Source organism: Grammomys surdaster, unplaced genomic scaffold (assembly GCF_004785775.1).
Source record: "Grammomys surdaster isolate TR1022 unplaced genomic scaffold, NIH_TR_1.0 125947, whole genome shotgun sequence".
Taxonomy (NCBI): Eukaryota; Metazoa; Chordata; class Mammalia; order Rodentia; family Muridae; genus Grammomys; species Grammomys surdaster.
In genome coordinates, this window is record NW_021620769.1 from 2107953 (window position 1) to 2113671 (window position 5719).

Sequence of the window (5719 nt, forward strand, 5' to 3'; positions counted from 1 at the left end):
CACCACCACCACCATCACCACCACCACCACCACCACCACCATCACCACCACCACCACCACCACCACCACCATCACCACCACCACCACCACCACCACCATCACCACCACCATCATCACCACCACCACCACCACCACCATCACCACCACCACCACCACCACCACCACCATCACCACCATCATCATCACCACCACCACCACCACCACCACCACCACCACCACCACCACTACCACCACATTTTCTTTCATTGCTTTCTGAAGACATCCTTGCAGGCAACTCAGTGCAACATTTATTATTTCTTTGATGAAACTTTCAGCTGGCAGACAGATAACGAGGTGTAATTTTGACCCTGTCTTCTCTGTCCTTCGTAACCCCGTGTCATCCATGTTCTTTCCACATTAGTTCCTGGATTTCAGTCATCCCTTTCCCGTGCTCTGAGGTCAGCTGCAGGGAGACTGACCATTGTTTTTAGTTCATGATAAGATGAAATAATTCAGAGTGTTCGTATAACCATCTAGAAATATCTATGCTAACTCCATAGTAACTATAAAGTTTACCTCTCATGTCCCTTTAAGGCAGTTCTCAACCTTCCTAAAGCTGCAACTCTTGAATACAGTTTAATAATTATATTCCTCATGTTGTGGTGGCCCCCAACCATAAGGTCATTTTGCTGCTACTTCATAACTGTAACTTTGCTACTGTTATGGATCATAATGTAAATCTCTGATATGATATCTGATGTGTGAACCCAAATGGGTCATGACCCATAGGTTGAGAACCACTGCTCTGATATGTAATGAAATTTTCATTATTTTTAGACTTGCTTTATCCACACATGTAAATACACTTATTTTAATCACATAATTAGCCTTCTATAATTTAATGGTCTTTAGTATTGTCGCTGTTCTACTGGAATGTAACCCTCTGGGCACTCCTTGGAAGACTTTGCTTATCTAAATGTAATTCTGTATGGTTTTTTTTTTAAATTTTATTCTGATTCCCTTAGCCTTGTTGAGTTTATTAGTACTATGTTAGTTTAATATATAATTTTATTACATTAACATTCAATATTAAAATATAATTACTAATCATTTCCCTCCATTCCCCTTTCTTTTTCCAATTTCTCCCAGACCCTCCCCAAACTCCTGACTTCCTCTTCTCTGCTCTTGTTACATATATACATAAAATTATAGATACAACCTGCTGATCTGTTCAGTAGTTCATGGATGTGCTCTCCATTTGGTTATTGGATAACCAATTAGAGGGCTCCTCCGTAGGGGAAAGCTACTACTCTCTGCATCCCTTAATTGCCTATAGCTCTCTGTTGACAGGCAGGGCACCACTGGTTTTTCTCCCTTTCACACCAGCGTGTCTACTGGCATTCTCCTTGCTCAGACATATTGTTTAGGTATCATTTGAGCATTTTACTGGGTATATTACTTTCAAATTAGTTTTATTCATCTTTTATAATTTTTATTATAATTCTCAGGATGTGAGGATTAACACATTGCTTCCTGAGAAACAAAATGAAAAACAAACAAACTCAGTATTATTTATAGCCAAGTACTTTTAATTTTAGGCCAAGGGGCAGTAGGTATCACAGGCAGTCACTGAAAAATGTCTTCCAGACTACCATTTCAGACCTCAGTCTATATCTACAGAGCCATAGGAATAAAACCGATATGGTATTGGCACAAATCAGACATGTAGACCAATGGAACAAAATAAGAAACCCAAACATGAGTATTTCATGTTAGTAAGTTCAGCCATTTAATGTTTGACAAAGATGCCAAGAACATGTAATGGAGAGAAATACAGCATCTCCAATAAATGTTGACGAGAAACCTGGATGTGCACATGTAGAAGGATGGAATTAGATTTGCATCTATCACAAAAACTAACTCCAAGTGAATCACAGGCCTAAATGAGAAATCTGAAACAGCTAGAAGGAAACAGGCATTTTTTTTTTACATGACATAGGGGTAGGAAACAACTTTCTGAATAAGACGTCACTTGCCCAGGAATTTAGGCCAACAACTGACAAATGTTACCTCATAAACAAAAAAGCTTCTATGTAGCTAAAAGGAAATGAAAGAAGAGGAAACTCACAGAATGGAAGAGAATCGTTGACAACCATACATCTGACAAAGGATCAGTAATATCCCAGACTAATAGAGAACTCAAAAAGCATGTCATCAAAAAACCAAAAACCTATTCAAAATATGGGCCGTGGCTCTGAACAAAGTATGCAAAAGAAATAAAGATGGTTAAGAAATATCTTCAAAATATATTTATTGTCTTTATCAATTAGATAAATGCAGACCAAAACAATTTTGAGAGTTTATCCTACCCTGGTCAGAATGGCCAAGATCAACAAAACAACCAATAACAAATGCTGGATAGGGTTTTGGGAAGAGGAAACCCTCATCCACTGTAGTGGGATTGCAAACTTATCCAACCACTTTGGAAATCATGTGGCAAACCCTTCAAAAAAAATCTACCATATGACCCAACTATACTACTACTTGACGTATGTGCAAAGGAATCAACAGTGTGCTCCACGGATACTTGTTCAACCATGTTCACTGCTGCTCCATTCAGAATAGTTAGAAAATGGCTGCTCCATTCAGAATAGTTAGAAAAACGGAAACAACCTAAATGCCTTTCAACCAATGAATGGATAATGAGCATGTAATACATATACACTATGGAATATTGTACTGCTGTAAAAAAAAACAAATTATGCAATTTCAGGTAAGTGGGTGAAACTAAAAATATTGAATGAGGTAATCCAGACCTAGAGAGAAAAGAATTGCATCTTGTCTCATCTTCAGTTCCTAGCCCCAGACTGTCAGCTGTGAATATATATAACCTGGGGTAAATGCAGAAACTAGGAAAGCAAAAAGGAGTCACGGGGTCAGGGCAGAGGTACTAGCAGGACACGAATGCTTTGGAGGGGAAAGAGGAAAAGGGGGGACTTTAGTTAGAGAAACAGTAAAGATGTCTGAAGAGTCATTAGGAATCATACATCTGTCTAAAGCTATGTATAATACATGTAAATAACTACATAATGAAATTTTAAGTGAATAACGATCTAGGCTGGCAGGGCTCTCCCCAAGAGCCACAGACGAACACAAGTCCCAACAGCAGGCGTGAAAAGTCTCCCTTTCGATTGTTGGCTTGTACAAGACACTCCCCAGACACAGGCTTTTGGTATTGCCCTTGGTTTCTTCCCAGAGATTGAAGGTAAATTCTTATTGCTGATGACACTATATGCTTTGGACACAGGACCTAGAGGATTGGCGATGGTTCTGACTTGAAAGCTACCTCCCTGAGAACTAGCTTTCATGGTATCAGAAGGCACCATGCAAGCTCCCAAGTGAGGGAAGCAACCAATAGTCCTACCCAGATATGATGCCTGTGAACTAAAATGATTACCAGCATGGCATAGTATCTCTAAAGGTGTAAAAGTGGCACATACATCTTTGAGGCAACCAACAGCTCTCTAATCGGACTCAGGTCCTCTTGAAAAGGGGGAAATCACACCTGGCACTTGAACACATAACTAACTCTCCAGAACTAGTGAGGTCATTAGTCTTGGAGGAATACTTAGTACCATCAGTATACAAAACCAGCATAATTCCTAACTACATTCTAAATATTTATTCTTATACTCACAGATGACTATAGGTCTCCTCATCAAAGAAAGTACAAGTTGTCCCAATTCCAACTGATCCATCTATAACACAACTGCGTCTAAAAGTCAGGGATCATAGAAGTAGAGAGGGCAGAAAGAGGAAGTCTGCTGTGAGATTTTACCTCCTAGAGATGTCAGAGAAGATACACTCATAAAGTCTCATCAACGTGGCTGCCTGAAGGAGGCCCTGGGACAAACACTTTGTTTCTGAGGCAATGACTTTATGTAACTCAAAGTATGTAGTTAATATTTGCTGTGTATATGCTATCTATGGCTGGACTGTGGAGAAGAACATCCAAGGACAGCCAGGGATGAAGAAGTGGGTGGAAATCTATGCTCTTCCAAAGGGTGTCTCCCAGAGGATGATGCTGTGGAAAAATGGAAATACCCACCCAATTCTCAGCCACCGTTCCAGGTCCCTTCTTCATTCCAGAGGTTTGGATGATAAATGGAATTTTTAAAAAAAATATTCAGACAACAGCAAGATGGTCAGAAAATATACACAGCTCCAAATAAGACTCTCTAGAGGTTATCACAAAAATATTTGTTTTTGGACGCTATCACGTTGGATGACACAATAGAGTCATCTTGAGTAGGAACACAACTTGATTCCTTTGGGTCCAATTGGCGTCTCTTACTTTTTGGATGCAGAATAAGAATGCTTTCTTTAAAGACTGAAAGATTTGAGAAAGTATGATTTTTTTCCCCAATAGCCCTTTACATAGGATATCAACAGAAGCATGAGCAAAGCTCTAGAGGAAACACAGCTTTGGGTTTTGAGTAATATTAACAATTTGTGTATGCTCTTTTTATACCTAGTAGATATAACATAGATACTTTAATGTAAGTATAACGTTTTATGTAAGTTTTATATGTTGTCTATGGTATGTGGCATATGCATGTGAACATGTGTGCTTGTGTGTGTCCATGAAAAACCCAGGGAAAGATGTGAGGTTTTTCCTTTATCATTCCATACCCTTTTGCCTCAAGACGAAGTCTCTCATTGGCCTGGAAGGCCACAGTTTTGGCTAGGCTGGCTGTTCTCCAAGTTTTAAGATGTGCCTGTCTCTGCCCTCCAGTACTGGAGGTCCAAGAATGTGTGCCCATGCCTGGCTGTTAATATGGATGCTGGGAATTTGAACTCAGACCGTCATGCTCGCAAAGCAACCACTCTTACCCACTGGCCCATAACCCCTACTCCATGTGTACCTCCTCTACTTATTGGGTACAGTGGCTCAGGACTATTGGAATGTGAACAACTTGAGTCCCACACACTGTAATTCTTGGCCAAGTTTGTCACTGTGTGTGTATGAACAAGCGTATGAATGGGTATGTTTAGCATACAGTATGAACAGGGAAACTCACTGACTGACAGGAATTTCATGGAGAGACCTTAAATTAGCACACATACTCAAAATGATGGATACATTAATTAGCTGAGTTGTAGTAATCATTTCAAAATATTATACATATCTTAAACATACATTATTTTTATGTTAGTTATATGCTATCCAGTTGAATGAATTTATTTGTGGTATAATCAGTATTTTTAAAATGAAATTGGTTTTGTGGCATAAGATATCCTTTCCAACCAAACACCATGGAGATGCCCTCCTATTTATCTCCTTAGGGCTTCATGTGGCTGAGCAGATGTGTTTATAACCTACCTATGTTGATAGGGGCTGAATTTCATGGTTCCATCTAGTGCAATTAAGAACATTCAGTGCAAATAAATTTTTATTACACTTATTCATTTAGTATATGTATGTATGTGAGTTCACGCATGTGTGATGGTGGACTCATGCATATCACTGCACTTGTGTAGTGGTCTGAGCACTGCTTGCTGGAGTTGTTTCTCTTCTTACACTTTGTGGATCTTGGGACTCAAACTTAGGTCCTCAGACTCCAGTGCAGAGTTATGAAGATGATTTTCTTGTGCTCTGTAATGCCACTCTCATCTGAAATCAAATATCTGTTTCTCTCTCTCTCTCTCTCTCTCTCTCTCTCTCTCTCTCTCTCTCTCT